Genomic DNA, 22,942 nt, shown 5'->3' with positions numbered 1-22,942 from the left:
CAAGTAAATTCTTGAAGGAATAATGCAAGCTCTGTCATCCAGAGGCTTTTAAAGGGAATAGTCCTAAGGTCACAATAGTGATGGCCTGAGTCAAACAACCCGTTTATGTGAGCTAAAGGTCATGCCTTATTCCTCTAGCAGTTTTATGAACTATGGCTCCTATATTTCTAGTATTAACTACAAATAAACCAGATTCTTATTTGAAGAATTACAAAGAATTAGAAATAAAACTTAAATAGAGAGCAGAGGGAAGAAACCAACTAACCTCTTCAAAATCATAATATGAAACAGTTTTTTCTTATTGAAACATCCATCCCCCACCCCCCCACCCCCCCCACCCCCCCGGAATAGATCTCTAGGGCAAGGAGCATACCCATGGAAGAACATTTGTCCTGCATTTGTGAAACCTTGGTTTGGATCACTGCAACTTCAAAAGATAAATTGTTTGCATAATCCTTCATTTGAAATAACAGTAGTGTTCATTGTTCTACAATACACAAGGTATGCAAATAAAAAACATAGAACCCCTTTCTCATTGTTAATTCTAATTGACTAACAATTAGAGATTAAAAAAAAAACAAACACTTCAGCAAGACAGACATACATTCTTTGTAAATGTACCCTTCACATATTTTGATTATAATTTTCCTGTACCTTAATGGAGTCTTGTGGAGCATGACAACAGGCCTAGATCAGATAAGATGTCTCTGCATAGCAGATAAGACCTGTCCCTATACAGAGTCCCTGTAGGGAGTGTATGGACACATTTTCCAAGCACCAGGTATGTGTTGTTGAGTCTCATCCCCCTTGCCCTAGAGATCTATTCCTGGGGGTGGGGTGGGGGTGATGTTTCAATAAGAAAAAACTGTTTCATATTATGATTTTGAAGAGGTTAGTTGGTTTCTTGCCTCTTCTCTCTATTTAAGTTTTATTTCTAATTCTTTGTAATTCTTCAAAGAAGAATTTGGTTTATTTGTAGTTAATGCTAGAAATATAGGAGCTATATTTCAAGAATTGTCACCTAACTGCATTCCTAACGCAGCATCTAGCCCTAAATGGGATTGTGCCAGAGCAAAGCAATAAACGTGATAGGTCAGTTATGCTAAACTGTATGTGATTGAACCATCCTGTTTGGCTGAGACCATCTATAAAATACGTGTGTATTTGGCACTGAAATGAGTGGTTCCTTCATGCACCCATCATCTTTCACCCTATGTCTGCCTGGACCCGGTGCAATACGTGTCTGGGGATATTGGGGAAAAACTGTTCCCCAACATAAGCTGACGTACTATTATGTAAAGGATAAAGTTTATGCCCTTTCACACATTAAAATCAACATGAGCCCTTGAGTTAGACTACTTAAGATAAAGGCTTAGTGAAATAATACTTGATTAATATTAGTGAAACCCATATAAAGACAAGAATCTTTGTTCTCTGAGTATTAATGTACTGTTTTTGAAGGTGTTTTGCTTGACAAATCAGATTATGGAAATGGTTTCAGAAAGTATAAAATCAGTGGTTTTCAACCTTTTTACACCTATGAACCTCTCAATTGATCAGTGTTTTGAAAACTACTGGTTTAAAATAAGCACTGATCCTACTTGTTACTACTTCTAATCTTAAATTCTGCAGAGAAACTCAAATTTACTTCCTTATATTCAAAGTGAAGAGAATAATCATGGCTGTCCCTTAATGGAGTCCTCTTAATAAACTGAAGGATTATATGTGAGAACACTTCATAAATTTTTAACTATCATACATATATTTCTGTGATTGTATTGGGTATTGTTGCCCTAAACCTTTTTGATCACACTAGTAGCTCTGAAGGAGAAAAAGAATAAGAAGTCCATATTTAGATCGTTTATGTAATTTGGTGTATTATTTACTCATTTTTGTGGTGCCAGAGATCTAACCTATCATCTAAGCATGAGGCATGTGCTTTACCCCTGAGTTACATGATTATACCTTGATCTTGTTTATATATTTTGTTACTGGAAGATAAACTCCCCAAATGTGGAGTTATAGTTGTTCTTAAGATAGTTCTAGAGATTAGATACTAAATTAAGTCATCAGCATCTTTCCTTAGCATAAATGTAAAATTATTCAAAAATATATTCTTCAAAAGGTAGAATTTTTGCATATAAATATAGACTGATTATACTCTCTTACCTTATTTTAGTTAAGTTATTGAGTGTCATCACCGTAAGTGGCATAGTCTCTACATTTTTTATCATGTTTCAGAAAAGTTCTTGAACTCTTCTGCCACAGTATTGAAGTGCCTGCTCTCTGAGCCTGATTCTTTTGAAAACAAACAAAACTAACCTATTCTATGTCCATATTTCTAATTGGTCCATGCTGTACTTCTACTTGCTTTTTAAATGTGCACTTATTTTTCTGTTAGCATCAATATTGCAACTGCCATCTTTTATCTTTTAAACATATGTACTAATAAATGCCATGAACTGTTTAAGAAAAAACATTCTTTGTAAACAGAAAAACATTTAATACATCTTTAAAATGACAAATCTAATTCAAATCTAGTTAAGAATTCTAAGCCATCTGCTCTTTGGGGGTAACTTCTTTCAGAAAATACAAAAGGATAAAGGAAAGAATTGTAGGGAATTTGCTCAAAATCACTTTGCCATTTTCTCCTCAAAAGCTCGGGAAACATTGTATGCTTTAAATTACTTCTAAATAATGGTTTTGATTTCTGTTCATTTAAATTGACTCAAGAAAAAAGTCTTTAATACATATACAATACTTCTCTTTTTTCTCTTTTCATTTTTCATAAAATAACAAAAAGAGGTGGGTGTGTGTGTGGGGGGGGGGGACACACCCAGCAATACTCAATGCTTATTCCTGACTCTGCACTCGGTGAATGTTCCTAGAGGCTTCAGAGACCATATGGGGTTCCGGGATCAAACCCTGGTAGGCCACGTTCAAGACAAACACCTTAGCTGCTTATGATTATTCCCAACAGACGAAATATTTATTTCTAAAGGTCAAGGAGAGCTCAGCTAACTTTGTGAAACTTCCTTCCTATGGACCCACCGAAAGGCAGAGGCTGATCATTTTAAGCATACACAGGGTGTGCCAAAAAATATTAGATGTTTAAGTTGTGAATCATTCTTCAAGTGGAAAAAAAGGCCATAATTTAAAATTATATATAGCACAGCGGGTAGGGCGTTCGCCTTACAAGCGGCCAACATGGCCGACCCGAGTTCGATTCCTCCGCCCCTCTCGGAGAGCCCGGCAAGCTACCGAGAGTATTCGATATGCCAGACACAGTAACAACAAAGTCTCCAATGGAGACGTTACTGGGCCCGCTCGAGTATATAAATGAATATGAATTAATTCAATAATAAGCAAAAGGAATTTTATAGTTTAGATAGTTCAATGAAAGAGCTTAAAATTAGAGTTAATATTATGACAGCAGTAGACTATTAAGTGTCAGATTAAAGACAACTGTCCAAAGTCTAAAATATTTAAAGCATTATTAAGCAGGCATGTGCCATTATAGAAATAAAAAGATATTTTTCAAAATGACTAGATCTCTGAAATGTAATTGATTTTCATTGTGTCTGTCAAAAATGAAGAAAGAAAAAAGTCTACAAAATAAAATGGCATTTGATACGAATGGTGTTACTATTACATATAAATTGAATATTGAGACTCCATATAATCTACTTGCAAACTAGATATGTAGACATCTAAAAATGAAATCTGTAATAGAAAATAAAGTGAAGTAGTACAGAAAAGGAAAATTCAGCATTAATATTATGGGTATTCCAGTGGAATATATGAGTAAATGATATGATGTGACTTTTACTCTCAAAAAAAAGTAGTTCGAGTTAGTACTAGAATTTTCAATTTGGAAGAAATTTGAACACATTTTAGATGAATAAAATAGCTTTTACTTTAAAAACATACCATTATTATTTCAATAAGTCATTTTAAATTAGTTTCAGACTTACACATAATTTATGCTGTTTAGCTTTTTAAAAATATGGCTATTTATGCTTAGCAATAGGACAATGGGTAAGGCACTTGTCTTGCACATGGTGGACTCAGTTCCATCCTTGGCATCCCTTATGGTTCCTCGAGCACAGACAGGAATAATTCCTGAGTGCAGAGCCAGAAGTAACCCCTTGAGTACAGCCAAATGTGGCCCCCAAACCAAAAAGAATAATTTTAAATGATACCTAATGAATAAATACAACTGACTTGTGGCATATATAATCCCAAATTCAGAGCCAAATTTTATAGATAAATCCTAGGTATAGTCACTATGTAATTTTTTTTCAGTCTCAATAAGAGTGGAATATCAGAATAAAACATGTCTAGATTACTTTCTAAAGAAAAGATCACACAGAAGCAACCTAAGTATTTTCTGCCTTGTTTTTATTTTGGGGCCACACCTGGTGAAGCTCAGTGCTTACTCTTGTCTCTGAGCTCAGGGACCATTTCTGGTAGGGCTCTGGGAACCTCACGGGGTGAAAAGTGAACCTTGGTAGCAGGTGGTTCATGCTAGGCAAGACCCAACATGCTGTACTATTGCTCCAGCCCATCCCTTCCCTTTTTTGTCTTCTCTGTCTCTGTCTCTCTGTCCCTCTGCCTCTCTGTCTCCCTGTCTCTCTATCTCTGTCTGTTTCTCCCTGTCTCTCTGTCTCTGTCTCTGTCTCTGTCTGTCTCTCTGTCTCTGTCTCTGTCTCTGTCTCTCTCTCTCTCTCACTCTCAAGAGACTTCTCTAAACTGGGACCATCATATTATTTAATCGTACTATGCTTCACATTTTTTACCTTTATAATGTCATGTTTACCTGTTAAAAAATCTAACTTTATTTTTTTTCACAGTTCAATTTCTAAAATTGTAAGAGAAACAAAGTCTTTAAATAATGGATTAGCAGGCATTTTTAGCAGTCAAATAAAATCAGTTACAATATAAAAGAGCACATGACAAAATTTTCATGAAGAAAAATGTTTTTCAAACTTTTGGTTTTGAAAAAGGAGGAAATTAACTTGACAAATACTAGACTACTGAGACCGCTTTCTGTGTGTGTATTTACTCGGTTTTGGTTGGTTGCTTGCTTCATTTTCTCTAAGGACAGAGCAGTTAACATTTAGGACACTGAAATACCCTGACCAATATTTAGGGCAGCTGAATTAAGTCATTTCTGGATTGACTGAGTTCAGGAACAAGACTATATTATTTGTACTATTAAAACCACTGTGAACAAATGTGAACTGTAAAACATTTGTTTGTTTGGCTGAAATTGAGCCAAGGACATGGTATCCAAGAACTGTAAAAAAAAATTGGGTAGGATTTCACAAGGTTCTAAGAAGTAAGTTATACAATTTAATTCATTTTGTTAAAAATGACATTTTAAAAGTATGTTGATATTTTGTATAACCAAAGAGATTACAGTGAGGATGGGAGTTAACTATTAATTTTTTGACATTACACAGTATCTACAAAACTGTGATTTTACACTGAGTGTTGCACTTCAAAGACCATCATCAACTCTCGCTCTAAAACACTGCAATTTTTATAGAAAAGCAAATATTTAAAACTTCTCTATCAAAACTCTGAAAAAAAATTAACATTCACAACCAAAAGTCATAGTAAGAGAGGTTTACAAATTGCAGTGTTTTTCATTCCTTGAATTTTACTCAGAATTGTTCAATAGTCTATTATATTGTATCACTGAAATAGTAATGAAATACATGGTAAATGATTTTTAAGAAAAACCTCACAAAGCACTGAAAAATACAAAATGGAATACTGAATAAGGCAATATTCCTTCCACTACCATGTATCAATTATCTATGCCCCATTTTCAAAGGAGTTACAAGCTTTACATATTTATTCCTCATCTTCTTACAGAAATATGTAATACATATAAAAAGAAATATATGTTTGCATGCATATATGTGCACACAGACACATTTATTATGTTCATAGAAGCATGTAAAACACATGGTCTTATGTTCTTTTCTCAGGTGTATAACTAACAGTCACTCATACTAATATATCTTAAATATAATTTTCAGTGTAGCACTTCACTGTCCTCCCATTGTTCATCAATTTACTCGAGCGGGCCCAGTAATATCTCCATTGTGAGACTTGTTACTTTGTTTGGCATATCAAATATGTCATGGGTAGCTTGCCAGGCTGTGCCATGCGGGTGAGATACTCTCGGTAGCTTGCGAGGCTCTCCAGGAGGGGTGGAGAAATTGAACTCGGGTCAGCCAGGTCTGCCACGTGGACAGAAAATGCCCTACCCGTTGTGCTATCACTTCAGCCCAATTTTCAGTGTATTTTTAAATATGTCTCAATCTTTTAAAAATATTTATGTTCTTTCAATGTATATCCTTAGTTATTAGAAAACTATGCAATTTTTGACCATTTATTTTTTCCAGCAAGTTATTGTTTTAGACAATACAGTAGCTCACATATGTGTACATGCATCTTTAAGAATACATGTATACAAAATGCATTCTTAGGAATGTATTTGCTAACTTTTTTGTATTATTTTCCAGCAGTTTTAGTAACTTCTACTCTCATAGACAATGCATGAATTGACTTGTCTTCTCCCATTTTTCTTGACAGAATAATAACCCATATTTCTGATCTTTTCCAACATGAAAAGTGAAAAACAGCATTTCAATATTTGTTTACTCTCTATTTAGTTATTATATAAGATTATATTTTATATAAGATTATATTTTATTAAGTATAAAATTCATTTATCTTTCATTTTCTTTGGAGAAAATTTTTGTATCTTTCTCTTCTGTTTTTGTTTTGTCATGTTTCTACAGATGCAATAATGAGACTTTATAACAAGAAAATTTTGCCTTGTTTATCATTTATGTTGTCTATATTTTTACTTATTAATCATTTAATGTGTGTCTTGAATTGTTTCAGAACTTTTTAATTATGAGTAAAATATGTCATTTATCTTTCCTTTTATTTTTTGGAGACTGATGTCTTTTTTTAAAGCTTTATTCTTCATAATTATTTAAAAGATTGTGCTGATTATTGATTTTGAAGATAGACCTTTCATTTTTTACTTTTCACATAGCGACTTTATTTTTTTTTAATTTTTAATTTTTATTAGTGAGACACCATGAGGTACAGTTTTAGACTTACAAATTTTTGTGCTTGGGTTTCAATTATACAATGATCAAATACCCATCCCTCCACCAGTGCCCATTTCCCACCATCACGGATCCCAGTATCCCTCCCCCCCATCCACCCCCCCTCCCCCGGCCCACCCTGCCTCTGTGGCAGGGCATTCCCTTTTGTTTTCTCTCTTATCGGGTGTTGTGGTTTGCAAGAGGCAATGGGTGACAATCATGTTTGGTCTATAGTCTACTTTCAGCATGCTATAAAGTATAAAGGGAGGATGCTCCCAATTTGCTCGAGCGGGCCCAGTAACGTCTCCATTGGAGACTTTGTTGTTACTGTGTCTGGCATATCGAATACTCTCGGTAGCTTGCCAGGCTCTCCGAGAGGGGCGGAGGAATCGAACTCGGGTCGGCCATGTTGGCCGCTTGTAAGGCGAACGCCCTACCCGCTGTGCTATCGCTCCAGCCCGATTTGGTGCTACCTTCTCTATCTGAGCTCCCTTTTCCCCTAGCATGTATGGCTGGCCTCCAAGCCTTGGAGCAAAATTCCTGGTACTAATCTTGGCCATTCTTGGGTGTTAGTCTCCTATTTTGTTACTTTATGTTCCCCAGATGAATGCAATCTTTCTATGTCTATCCCTCTCTTTCTGACTCATTTCGCTTAACATGATACTTTCCATGTGGTACCACTTGTATGTAAATTTCATAACTTCATCTTTTCTAACAGCTACATAGTACTCTATTATATAAATTTTCCAAAAACAATATGGAATGCTTCACGAATTTGCATGTCATCCTAGCGCAGGGGCCATGCTAATCTTCTCTGTATTGTTCCAATTTTAGTATATGTGCTGCCGAAGCAAGCATCCATTTTGTTTTCTTTACTATAGTTTTTCACATTGAATTCAAGTGCCTCACAATAAGAATCTAATTTTATTTTATTTTCTTTCAGAATAACTAGTCAATTATTTCAGCTATACTTTAAAACACTATCATTATGATATATTGAATTTTATAGTCAGATGCTAAGTTTCAGTGTTTTTACTATGTATCATTAATATATTTCTCTCATTTATGTGGGGATTTTCATTATCTTAATTCCAAAGACAATATATTTTAATGGTTGGTAGGATAAGGTAGCATCACGTCAATATAAAGACTAACTAATACTTCTACAAGTTAAAAATTTTGTATGTAATTTAAATTGAGCTGGTTTATTTTTGTAAAGCAATATTAAGTTATCTTTAATGACTATATTACAGCAAAAATGTTTAATAGTATTACTATATCAAATTATTCTAAAAAAATGTATATCTTTTCAAGTATTGAAAATTTTCTTCCCCATTTCCAAGGCTATCAAGAGTTTTTCACTTGTTAAATAAATCCAGAACTATTTTTATATTATTAATAATTTCAATACTTCAGTTTTTATTTAACTTGTTTTTATATTGGAAACAATGTAAATCCATAAAAAGTAAATGAATTAAATTGTATTGAATATATGTACAGGAAAAAAATTAACAGTATCTTACATGCAGTATTTTTCTATTCTGGAACAAAACTATACTCATTTATTATTTTTAACCAGTTACATATTGATTTTTTGATACATATATTTAAACATTGCCATTACCATTGTATAAGTGCTTAACTTCATATGACTTTCCTCTTTTAATTAGATTCACGGTCACAGTCCTCCCGTTGTTCATCGATTTGCTCGAGCGGGCCCAGTAACATTGTGAGACTTGTTACTGTGTTTGGCATATCGAGTACATCACGGGTAGCTTGCCAGGCTCTGCCATGCAGGCGAGATACTCTCGGTAGCTTGCCGGGCTTTCCGAGAGGGGTGGAGAAATCGAACTCCATCGGCCATGTTAGCTGCGTGCAAGGCAAATGCCCTACCTGCTGTGCTATCACTCCAGCCCTTAATTAGATTGGCATTTTGAAACTGAATAATTTTTGAATACATAGTATTTCTCTTCTTCTTTTCAAATTCTTTCCGTTTAATCGTAAATGAAATTAATAATATTTAGAAGTCTTGCATGCATATTTATGATTTAAATTGTTCATCATTTTGTTGATTGTTTGGTGAAGTTTATGTTTGTGTATCTATAAGAGACTCATACTAGCTTTGTATAAAACTTGTACAGGAAATCTTCAACCATAATCATAACCCTAAACCTCACATTCATTATCACCTATTATTATTAGAACATAGTTCTAACAGAGAGATGCATTTAATAATGTGTGATGATAAATAATGCAAAGATATTCAAAAAATTTAATGAACTAATATCCAGAATGATAAGATATGTAAAAATATCAACAAAATATTAGTACACTAAATTTAACAATAACTTAACTAAGCTACATAGTGTAATATATTATTATTATCTGTATTAATATTATTTTGGATCTGAAATTGTGCCCACAAGTTTTTTATTTAAGGATTTGAGCCACACCTCTTCAGTGCTCAGGGACTATTTCTAGTTCTATGTGCAGGGGTGTGTCTCCGAGGTACTTGGTGATGTCGATAAGTTCTTATGGTGGGTAGATAAACAAACAATTGTTAAATCACATTTCTTATCTTTAGCTTTCATAAGTTCTTTGTAAATTATTTTTATTGCTTTTAAGTTATTTTTGTATAGAAATACAGTATTCTCTCAGAATTCATTCAACATCATTTGAAATTGTCGACTCCATTTCCAAATATGTATCATTGCTTTTAATTTATATTTTGTTGTTGATTGAATGCCTAGCTTTTATTGTTAATTTTGTTGTTAATTTTTCAGAAAATGGAACTTATGTGCATCCAAGTATACTTAAATTTACACAACTAAATTTATCTGTTATAACTTTTTGCTTTTTCTCTAATTTATTTTCCTCTTAATTATACCAATCCATTCTTTATGACTGTAGGTAGATTTTTGTTTAATTTCTTCAACTAATCATGATTACTTATGGTCACATCTTATAGGAGATCATTTTATTATTTTGTTCACTTGATATCAAATGCCAATAGATTATTTGTTCACTTTATATCAAATGCCAATAGATGTTAAATACATCTATAGTTTACTTTAATGATTAACATAATATTTGAACATACATAACTGTGTACAATATGGGCTAGTAAGAATACTCAAAGTGCTGCCATGATAAATTCAATCCCTGGCACTTCATGCCCACAAAGAAATGTTGGAAATAATACTGGAAAGCACCATGAATTGCCAAATTTCTCTTGTGGCCCAAAGAAACTACTGTAGGGCACAGACACACACACACACACACACACACACATATGTGTGTGTGTGTGTGTCTGTGTGTGTGTATATATATACACACATTACATTGAATTTTCAGTCCTATTCAGCTGAGTGACATCAGGAATGGCTGCCAGCCCCCCTGAACATTACATTGGTATTACCCAAACAAATAAATAACTGTGCAAGTTACTAAATAATTTAATAACTGTCCAAGTTAATAAATAGCACTACCACAATTTTAAAAACTATCCAAATTTGGAAAGTCAGTTTCATCAAAAATGTGTTTGGTCCATTCTAATCAGTCTCTCTTAAGGAAACTACTGTTATTGCCTTACTGGTTCCTTAATTCTGATAACCTAATATCCCTTATTCAGCACAGGGAAGTTAATTGTAGTGATTATTACATCTAAACAAGATTCTGTTTCCATAATAGTGTTGGAATACACATTGGAACACAGAATGAAAATGTATTTGACTCTTTCCTTGCTGCCCCAAAACTAATGTTCTAAGAATCGGAAGGGATATGGGGTAGCAAGAGTAAAACTAAGATGTACATACTTTATATGAAGCATTGTTGCTGCTTAACTTCTAATTAAATTATAAGTTATCCATTTAAATTATTTACATTTGTTCATTTTCAGAATTCCAGAATGAATTTTCAGACTGCTAAATTTCTCCCTTAATATTTTGGCATATATAAAATAGAGTTAATTATCTTAATTTTCCAATTAAATAATATATCTAAATTTGGAGAATGTAAATAATAGTGGCTTATGGAGAATTATTACAGTAAAGAGAATTTTTTAAGATCATGTTATAGAATAAAGTAAAAGAGAGGAAGCAAATCTTGCAAAATTTTAGTTATGACTAAGGAAGTTGAGTTATTCAATCTTCAAGGAGCTAATTTTGACATTTTGATTGTTGTTGATCAAAGTGAACCTAGTCAATAAAGTAACAGTAGTATGGCTTACAAAATAGCTATTTCAACTAATTGATATGGAAAGATAGACATACTTGAATCTAATGAGTGAAAATCTAAGAATGCAACCTAGAACTGGATTCCTTCAGGTAATTTTTATAAGTCCCCTTGATATTATAACCAATCTTATCTCAATTTTATAATAATTTTTCTAGAAATTATATATTTATAATGATATGTAACTTTAAAGTTACATAATCTAAAATTATAGCTAGCTTTTCGACACAAATTTAAAAGCTCAAAATATCGTTGGTATATTATGTATTAGAAAATGCCATGTAATCTATACAGGTCGGTTTATATTTCTCTTCTCTGTTCCCTTCCCCACTTTCCCTCCCTCTTTCTCCCTCTGTCTCTCAAGAAATAAGCTAATTCTTAATAATTAAAAACATCACATAAAATCTATAGAATTGTCAATTTAACCTCCATTTTTAACTCAGGAAAAAATAACGTTTGAATGGGTCATTAGAATTCCTCTAGTTCATTGGTCATGGATAAGGCAGAAGGACATTTAAACAGTTCTCAATTCTGGTAATTTTTCATGTAATCACTCAATTCATTTTAGTCAGTCTAATAAGCACTTCTATTTCACTTTTTGCTATCTTTTCTGCTCATGCAATAATTTACATCGCTGATGCTAAGCATCATTTAAAACACATGAATCAGTAGCATATTTTTGTTTTGCCTAACTACAGTTTGTCTTTTAGCACAGCTCCTTTGGTTCAATTTTTGTACAAGTGAAAGTACCTACATGCAAAAAAAATCTTATATTAAAGTCCACAATAGCATAAAAAGTTAAAACAATAACAACAATATATTTGATAGCACTCTATAATAGTTTGTTCATTTATTTATTGTTTGGAGAGGCCACACCCAACAGTGCTTACTTGCTTACTCCTGGCTCTGTATTTAGGGATGGCACCTGAACCATAAGTGGTACAGGAGTTCCAACCCCAAGTGGCTATGTGCGAGGAAAAGACCTGAGCATCAGTGATTTCTCTCTAGATCAGTGAGTCACGGTCACGGTCACGGTCCTCCCATTGTTCATCGATTTGCTTGAGCGGGCCCAGTAATGTCTCCATTGAAGACTTTGTTGTTACTGTGTTTGGCATATCGAATACATCACAGGTAGCTTGCCAGGCTCTGCTGTGCGGGCAAGATACTCTCGGTAACTTGCCGGGGTCTCCAAGAGGGGCCGAGGAATCGAACTCTGGTCGGCCATGTTGGCTGCGTGCAAGGCAAACGTCCTACCACTCTGTGCTAGATCAATGAGTAGTTGAAAAAAAAAAGCTTTCATCTGTAGTGATAGTACAGTGACTAAACACTTACCTTACAAGTGTACCCAGCACCATATATGTTCTGAAAACCACTGGGTGTTCTTCAAAAACCAAAGAAAAGTCAAATAAAAAACAGTCATGTTTTTTTGAAATAAATGCATTACACTATTATCTATAATTTATTATTTTTGTTATAGCCTTAATTTAATTTTTATCGTGAATCACTCATTGTAATGAGTTTTAATAAACACTAAAGTTTTAATAAATACTAATACATTATCTGATTTCTTTCACCACCACTGTTAGCAGAGCAGTAGATTTGCCAGTTCTTACAATAAGTGAACATGAGTAACGCCTTTCATCACTGATACTCTTATTGAATGAGATTATATGAACTGTAGCACTGCACTGTCCTCCTGTTGTTCATCGATTTTCTCGAGTGAGCACCAGTAATGTCTACATTGTGAGACTTGTTACTGTTTTTGGTGTTGAATATGTCACGGGTATCTTGCCAGGCTTTGCTGTGCGGGTGGAAGGCTCTCAGTAGCTTGCTGGGCTCTCTGAGAGGGGCAGAGGAATAGAACCTAGGTCGGCTGCATGTAAGGCAAATGCCCTACCCACTATGCTATTGCTCTGGCCCAAGATTGATTATATGAACATACATGAAAAATCACATATTGAAAATGAGATAGTAATAGGTCTGATAGAATTCCTGCTTCATTCCTTGTGATTTCAATCAAAATACTGAGTTGTATATTCAAACATATATACTTCCTGCTAAATTGCTTACAATTAGTTTTAACGCATTTAACCATTTATGAATTAATGTTTATGAAATTTAATTAACATATGTTGTGGCAGGTTTGTTTCTCTTGAGCTACTTTGACATAGAGTTAATATTATAGTCACCATTAGCTAATATTTGAAAAATATTAATTAAATGTATGCACTTTGGAAATGACCACTACAATTGCTTCAATTGACCCTTACTATATATTCATGAAAAATTCATTAACTAGCATATGGTATGTTAGAAACAGGTTATCAGTAGCAAATTAAGTAGAATTTAAGTTTGTAAATTAACTGGAAATATTCTGTAGACAGTACCACAATACAGTAATTGATCTACAAATCTGATAAACTCAGGTAGCTAACAATCTTTTGGGTAATATTCTGAGCTCTAAAAGACTACAAGACTTTAAGACTTTTTAATCCAATTTAAGTTTCTACAAATTTATGACTGATTATGTCTCTTAATAAGCGCTGCCTGTGGAGGTTACAGATAGTACAGCTATATCGTCATTATATCTCCTTCCAGTGAATTCTAGTATGAGATCTATGTTGGAATACCTCAAAAACAATTTTCTTGAATTACAGGAATTATACAAAATTATTGTATGCCCTTTATATTTGCATACCTAAAGGAGGTTTTGTAAACATAAACTAAGCAGGAGACTTTCATTTGATAATGAGTTTGTTTCATCATTTTGACTTCTTTCATATGCCTTCAATAATAAAAGCTTATGACTGATGGTTACTAAAATACAAAGTTCAATTGTCAAAGCTTAAATTACCTATTAACCATATTAAAATGTTTTCTTAAATTATAATAAATATTTTTGCTGATTAATAGAACTTGTATATTTCAAATATTATTTAAAAACAATTTATGGGGGATTTTGATGTAATATACTCTTTCTTGAATAATATTCAAAGCCAAGGAACACAGAAATAAGAAGGATTGATCAATAGTTGGAAGTAACAAAAGTTGTGGGTGGGGCTGAGGGTAGGTAAGATAGAAAAGAGACTTCTATATATAATAATATATTACAATAATAGCTGGGAATGATCATGCTGGACAAGTTCTGAGGTTTAAAAGTAGGTAAGAGATATTCTTGATAATCTTTTAGTACCAATATTGCAAACAACTATGCCCAAAATGGGGGGTGGCAGAGAGAGAGAGTAGTAGAGGGAGAGAGAGAGAGAGAGAGAGAAAGAGAGGGAGAGGGAGAGAGAGAGAGAGAGAGAGAGAGAGAGAGAGAGAGAGAGAGAGAGAGAGAGAGGAGAAAAGTGCTTTCCATAGAGGCAGGCAGGGGGTGGGGTGGTGGGGATGGTGATGGGTGATGGGAAGGAAACATGGACTCTGGTTCTGGGAAATGTACACTGGTGAATGGAATCTTGTGTGACTGAAATCCAATCATGAGCAGCTTTGTAATAGTTTATCACAGTGATTTAATTAAAAAGTTTAAAACAAACAAATAAATAAATAATAATACCTCTTGTCATGATCTTTGGAAATGCATGTCCATCTTTTGCTTGAATACATTCACTCGGTTGCACTTCACAGAATGTTCTTTGGTTTATAGTACATCAAGGTTACCACAGAGAAGTCTCAGATATAATAAAGATAATTGTCCTATCTGTTCCACTCATTTAAGGGTCACTTTCAATTTTGTGACAAGCATTCACTTAGAATGTTAATCTATAGCATCTCAGCTCTATATATTGACAACCCCTAAGTTAATTACTTCAAAATAATAGTCTAAATTCTCAAAGTATGTTAAAAATGTACATAACATTAAATAAAAGATTTCTTAAATTTCAAATTGTTGGGAATCACCAAGCTTCTCAAAGAGAACTCATAATAGGCCTTGCTTCTTTTCCTCACTTGCAGGTTCTCTTTTTCCCTCACATTCAAGTTCTCTTTTTGTATAATTCCTCTAGTTATGATTGATTAAAAATACTTTCTTCATCTATAACTCTAGACAAAGTTGTAACTTGAGTAAGTCCCTTTGATACGACTTAGTCATGGAAAAAAAAGAAACACTTCTCCTGTATGGAAAAGGAGAGGATACATGCCATGAACCAGGAAAAAGTATGTTTTCTTGCTTTTGTGAAATATGTGGAAAGCAAAAATAAGGGTCTGGTAAAAAATGGATACATTATAATGTTTCACATGAAAACATGCCATATAACAACTTCCTTCCGTCCAATGTTTAGTTAACAATGTAGCTGGTTTGTATGGCTTAATTTGATCTTATGTACTTTATGTGGATGATCAGTTTACTTCCCTAATCAAACCTCTTCACTAGTAGTTTTTTAAAACTTTATCCTTAGATTTATTGTCAATGAGTAAAGTGTCTTCCACAAACTAGGTTATACAATCACTCACAAAACATGACTAATATAGTGAATTGCACTATACTTAATGTACAATATCATAACCTAAAGTGTGAGCAGTAGGCAGTATATTGTGGCATAAATAACTAACAAAAAAAATCATCATCCTTCATCCTCAATAAAAAGAAACAACTAGCTTTGGTGAACATGTTTTATTTTCAGTCCTAGCAATTACTAGTTAAAAGTCCTTGGGCATCTAAGTCACTAAGGGATATTGAGAGTATTTAAAACTAAAACAACACAAAAAACAAGTAATTTCTTTTGCAAATGTTATCTGATGTTTACATATGTACCTTACCTTACTGTATTGTATCTTTTTTTTAAGGCATCAAGAAATAGAAATGAGTTTTCAAATAATTTGGAAAGTGAATGCATATACTAAGAAAAGAGAATGAGGCTTGTTGACTACTATAAATAGATAAGAAACTGGATAATGGAGCAGAAAAAATAGAACTATCAATAATAAAGTATACATAATATGAAAAAAATGATGTGCAGTATAAAAAGAATGATTTTAAGCAGAGCAAAAGTAGCTACCAAGTGAAAATCATTATCATAAAATAAAGTCTGAGGATAAAAAATTAAGGACAATTTTAAAATGACAAAAACTAAAATATGATCCATGTCCCATGGAATTTATTAAGGAAATAAATTATCTGATTTGTGTTAAGACCAATTTTTGTTATTTAACTGGTACCAAGAATGTTCTTCTCGGGAGCTGGAGAGACAGCTCAGCAGGTAGAGGATTTGCCTTGCACACGGCTGACCCAGGTTAGATTCCCAGCATCCCATATGATCCCTTGAGTAGTACGAGGAGTAACTTCTAAGTTCAGAGCCAGGAGCAACCCCTGTGCATCACCGGGTGTAATGCAAAAAGCAAAAAAAAAAAAAAGAAAAAAAAAAGTTCTTCTCTATAACTCTAGTATCCAATTTTCAATCATTTTATAATAGAACATTTTATTTCATATAAGAATCATTTTAAACTTTAATATTAATATTCGATTCACATAGGCTTTTAATCATGTTGAAATTTTTATTTTGTTGAAATTTTTATTTTTTAGATAGAATAGGGAACAATGTTAAATCGTATAACAGCTCTTCTGAACTCAATATATTACATAAGGCTATAACATATTTTACAATATGTTACATGAAAATGTTATATATAGAGAAAATTCATACATTTCTCTTCTGACTCTTCAATCTGAAGATGGATTAAGAATTTTCAGACAATATGGCCAGGAAATTTCTAGTACCCACACCTTTTATTCCTTTACTTACAGAGTTTACTTAGGACACTTGGATAGGTAAGTATTTTAAAACTCGTACTAGATTTACAAGCCTGAATGTCTTTCCTCAGGCCCTTGACGGTCATCTTTAAAATATTAAGAGGTGGGGATATGGCAAGATGGCAAAATACGTTCCTGGTGTGTGTGAGGCCATTGGTTCAAGTTTCAGTTCAGGGGAAAAAAATGTAAAAATAGGAGCAGCACTCCTATTTTCCAATTTCTGGGAAGGTAAGGAATCCAACATTGGAGAATATTTTTATTTAAGTTGTACAAGGAACTAATGTTTCAAATATATGAGAAAGTTTACGCTTTCTATTGGTGATGACAATTATTTAACACTAAAAAAATTATAGACTTACTCCAGTGATTAATAATATTTCCTCCTCTTGTTCCAGAAGAGTTAAGCTGAATTTGAGCTCTAGATTCTCTCCTACTGCAACTCTCATTAAAAAGAAAAATGTCTTTCTTGCCTTTTGGACTTCATGCAATATTTGTATTAGCAATGTTAGTGCTAAAAGAAAAAATAAAAGCAAGCAAAGGACAGAATAAAAGCACTATTTCTATAGAGAGTATTAAAATATATCTTTTCTGATAATGAAATGTCTGAACAGAAGCCTAAAAGAGCGGAGACATATGGATATATGGCTCATATAGAAATCTAAAGGATGAACACTTCAGACAAAAGAATATTAAGAGTGGAATCCTTAATATGTCAATGTACTTAGAAAGTATGAGGAATATCTGAAAATACTTTCTTTCATTGGAAAATCATTATGAGTGAAGTCCTTTAATTTTCATGAAGGATGTGATGGGCCACACCTGGCCGTGCACAGGCATCACTCCTGGCAATGATCAGGGAACAATGTGCAGTACTGAGGATTAAACCTTGGGTAGCTGCTAAGCTCCATCTTCATGTACTCTCAGGCTGTGTATGATTTCTTTTAAAAGTCAATTCCTCTTGCTTATAAGAAAAAAAAAACCTGAATCTTAGATTTCTGCCCAGTGTTTATATATGTATTTTGCACACAGTGATTTCCAAAGCTATTGATAACAGACTTTTAGGCTTTCAATGATTCAGCTCCAAGCCTCCACCAACCTCAGTATCCCTCAACCAATCATCCAAGTTTGCTACCCTTTCCCCACTCTGCATTCTTAGCAAACTCACTAAAAAACATACTATTTGTAGTTTGGGCCAAATGCATACTGTGTACTGACAATTATATTAGATTGTTATATAATTGGCTATTCTAATCATTTTGGATGTACATATCTCATAAAGATTAATGCATGCTTTTTATGCAGGAACTCCAGGTTCAATTCTTGGTGTCACACAGTACCCCAAGCATAACCAGAAATGTCCCCTGAGTCAAAAGTAGCCATTAGCACCCTGAGGGGTTGCAAAAAGTCCAGCATTAATGATAATAATAATAATAATAATAATAATAATAAAGATCACAGAAACATAATTTTAGGATTTTGATGACTTCTGTTGATACACAACATAGAATTTTTTATTATAAATGTAATTCAATCCAAACTAAATTATAAATGTGGTTGGGTGAGATCATATATTTAAAACTACTAAGAATGTATCAAGTGTACACTATACACCTAGCTCACACCAGACTATGTTCTTATTTGTAGGAAATGATAAAATATAAAAATTCTTTGATGGCAAGTTATAATGCAAAAAAGTTTTTTAGCCATGCAAACCTAAACAAAATTGAACTTGACATGTGAATTCCATAGATTTTGAAAATAAAAATTAAATTATTGAGTAATGAAGTTTAGCAGAAGATTGGATCAGAAAGTATCTCCTTGAAAATTCTTATTAATATTGATTTAAGAAAAAGCTATAAAACATAAGTTATCTAAATAGTTATGAAAGGCTTTATGCATTGAATGTAACTGCAACAGTAATATGGTCTTTTGACTGTCATTTCAAAAATTAGAAATGCTGACCGAGTTATGTAAATTTTTTGAGTATAATTTCATCATATATAAAATGACAATATTAATATGTAGTTCACAAAACTGTTGCAGATTCTCTATCTCTCTATAGATATATGAGCTACTTAGTAACTACTTTTTAGTGTCAAAAAAAGGTCATTACTGTTTTAATCATGTTACTAAATTGCAAGGCAACTGCATTTAATTTACATTTTAGTGCCTTTTTAACACTAAGGTTTAAAGGTCATTCAAAAATAGAGACAGTATTTCAGCAAATAATTTTGTGATTCTATATTCTCTTCCCAGCAATAGATTATTAGAAAACAAACTTAAGTCATCCTATCATTTAAAAGGTAAATGTTTTTAGATCATATCTTTAAAATCTTAGGACAGTTAAAAACAACAATTAAAAAAAAGGCCTCTAAACCTGAGAGAGAGTATTTTCTGTAGAGTGCTAACCTTGTAAAAGGTTAATCCCTAGCACTGCAGATGATCTCCAGAGTCCACCAGGAGTCATCCCCTGAAGGCAGCACCATTGATCATCCTGTTGTTCCCCGATTGCTTCGAGTAGGCACCAGTAACGTCTCCTTCATCCTAGCCCTGAGATTTTAAAAAGTGCTATATTCAATGCTCTTTTAGGATTAGGAGAATGAGACCCATCGTTGTTACTGGTATTTGGCATATTGAGTATGACACGGGAAGTTTGCCAGACTCTGCCCTGTAGGCAGGTTACATTCGGTAGCCTGCCAGGTTGTCCAAAGTAAGACTGAGATAAGATGTCACGTGGCATATAGGGTTTTATAGTCTCTGAGTCTTGGCTGTTGATGGAATTACACAGCGCCAGGGGGCCAGTTGGTGGGTTTTACCCCTGCCTACTGGAAGATGGAGGATCTGGGTGGAGGATACTCTGTCCCGATCCGAGCACGCTTAGACATCTAAGCCCCGGGACCCGCATGCCTCTGTTCCTCTGCCATTACCTTCATGCGTGTGGAAAGTGGTCTCAGCATGGTTGTGGCTGGTTCTTCAGTCAGTAGCTGAATACCCTGAGGGCAGAGTCAAAAGTAAACCTTGAGCAGTGCTGGGTGTGTCTTGAAAACAAACAACAACAACAAATTAAAAAAACAACACCATTCTCACAGTGAAGACACTATCAATACCTTAGTGTTGTAAAATACCTAGTGCATGTTCAAACTTCTTTAAAAATTTTAAACTTAAATCCAAGCTCAATAATTCTAATATTCTATTCTATTCAACTCTACCCATTGCAACTTCTGGCAAGATGTCTGTTGTTAACAGAAGGGTGCAATTAATTGCTCACTGGACTTTGATAGAAATGGAGAGGTGGCAAACGCCTTCCAATTCAATAGACGGAAGCACTTAAGAGGGGGGCGTAGTCCAGACAAGGCGGTTTGGAGTCAGAGTGAAGCAGTCAGTCAGACTTAGCAGTAAAATCAATAAAGGCAAATTGTTTGCAGCTGCTCACAGAGTTCTTCTTGATAAACAAGATTTTTTGCTGTTAAAGATTACAAACTAAGAAGGTGTGATAAAATAGTCTATGGTCCTCACCAGATAATCCCAAATGAGGTAATCATTTCACTTGCACCCTCTGATCCTATCCTGTTAAACCTTTAAAAAGAATTTTCTGGAACATAAGAATGACTGAAGTCTCTTTCCAAAATTTGTTCCACCTCTAATGCCACATTTTGTCTTCTTTCTGATATAATTAAGCCATGAAAATAAAATAGATATGGGGAGGACAATGCTGTTCATGTACAGATGTTAATTGAAGGAAAAATGTAAATTATACCAATCTGTGGAAAATTAATTATACAAACACATTCTTTTCCAGAAAATCAAATCAAATCAGATAACTGAGAAAAATCAGCCAATGAAGGATACAAGTATGTGTGTGTGTGTGTGTGTGTGTGTGTGTGTGTGTGTGTGTCTTTGTGTGCGTCATGCATGTGGTAGAGGCAGAAGGGTGTAAATTGAATGAGAATTTCTAACAAGACAACATGCTTGGATAAATTTGAATTTCCATATCCTAAATGAACTAATGATCCTGAGGTGTAAAGGTGTGAAAGAGTAGAAGCAGTTGGAAAATCTAAAGGTTTGGGAATAGGAAGAAAAATAACAAGGGCAAAAAAAACAAACAATTGGCTATGGAGACGCAAAAAGTATGCCAGAAGCTAAGTATAACACAGACAGTTAGAGAACTGGCTTGTGTGCATTGAAAGGCTTAGCATGTGATTTTGAAAAAATAGTTTGATCTCCCTGAATCTCCATTTTTTTTTTTTAGTGTAATGGAGATTAACAAAAATGTCAACCTGGAAGAAGTATTGTAAATAGTAAATGATAAAATGTATGTGAATGGTTTATCATAATGCCTGTCACTTGGTGGTATTGACAAGAGTGGGAAGTATTTCTTACATACATTATCAGACTCTCCAGATTGTAAAGCGCTTAAAACTCAGCTGCTCTCATCACAATGCTTGAAATTTGAAAATGGAAGCTATCATTAATATTATTATTATTACTATTATTATTTTTAAATCTTTGTGCCTCCATGCCAAGGATTCATTCAGCTGATAATTATATGCTTTTAATGATTGCAAGGCCATTTCCTCTTGAGTTTCACCAAAGTGCTTTCAAATACACATAAGTCACTTCTTGGGAAATTGAAATTTTACTTTTGGTTCAATCTGAGTTATGAAGTATACTTGCTTTCTTCTAAGCATCCTAAATTAGAATACAATCCACTGCTCTTTGGTAGGTCAGATCACATGCTTTTGTGAAGGAGACGGAGATGAGTGCATTTTAAATCATAATCAGCATAGTGTCAAATATATTGTATGTTTTCCTTCAAAATTTGCTGTTGATGATAATGATGATAATGAATCTATTTCTAATCTTTGTGCTTTCAGCAATAATTCTAAAGCTATTTCAAAGTTTTCTATAAAATTCTCCTCCTGTTGTGTCTTCCAAGTATACAGCTGGCATCCATTATCTCAGACATGCCTCTGTGGCATGTGTGTTTTGTGTTATTGCTCATAATAGTTTCTTGCTTTGTTTTCCTGGCTCTGACTTTTAACATCCTCATTTTTCTAGTAAGTTTTCTCCTTAGCTATTTCCTTTCCATCATTTCTATTGTTTGTACTAGTTTTCTGGTCACTGTTTGATGGTATCTGTACAACATTCTGCATTCATTAATATCCTCTGAGTTGCTTAGTAATAGATTTAATCTGGACAGTCTATACAAAGTTAGGAAAACAACCTATGCTGTGTTTGATCAAAACTTAAGCACAGATTATTTGACCAAAGCCTATACACAGATTATATCTAGCTTGAGTATTTCACTTGATTACTTGACTTCCCGTTAATCGTCGATTTGCTCGAGCGGGCGCCAATAACGTCTCCATTTCTCCCTGTCGCGTGCTAGTGTAGACCACTGGTGTCTGTTCGCTCTAGGAACATGAAGAGACTCAAACTGATTGTTCATGATCTTGATGAAGAAGTCTGACCATCTCTGGTAGGTGGGCGTCCAGGCGATCTTTTGACATCCCTTGGAATCCAGTCGGTAACAGCTCTAGTCAGGCGGTTGTCTTTAAATCTCATTACGTGACCAGCCCATCTGATTTTTGACACCTTGGCAAACGAGACAGCGTCCCTGATTCTTGATCGTCAATGGATGTCGGAACTCCAGATTCTTTCTCTCATTTGAGTGAAATGTGATATTCCAAGCATAGCTCTTTCAATTCCTCTTTGGGAGATCCAAATAGCGTTCTCATCCTGTTTGCGTAGGGCCCAGGTCTCTGAGGCATATGTTAATGCAGGAAGAACAGTGGAATCAAAGAGATGTGCCCGGAGCTGGAGG

At 34.0% G+C, this 22,942-nt stretch overlaps 1 non-coding gene across 1 annotated transcript; it reads right to left on the bottom strand.

The window, feature by feature from the left end:
* Nucleotides 1-7,887: 7,887 nt before the first annotated feature.
* Nucleotides 7,888-7,994, bottom strand: LOC130019446 (U6 spliceosomal RNA). The gene has a single exon (XR_008791775.1). It is a non-coding gene; the product is annotated as a U6 spliceosomal RNA (small nuclear RNA).
* Nucleotides 7,995-22,942: the final 14,948 nt, after the last annotated feature.

Source organism: Sorex fumeus, unplaced genomic scaffold (assembly GCF_029834395.1).
Source record: "Sorex fumeus unplaced genomic scaffold, SorFum_2.1 ptg000008l, whole genome shotgun sequence".
NCBI lineage: Eukaryota > Metazoa > Chordata > Mammalia > Eulipotyphla > Soricidae > Sorex > Sorex fumeus.
This window is presented reverse-complemented; position numbering and strand designations above follow the sequence as displayed.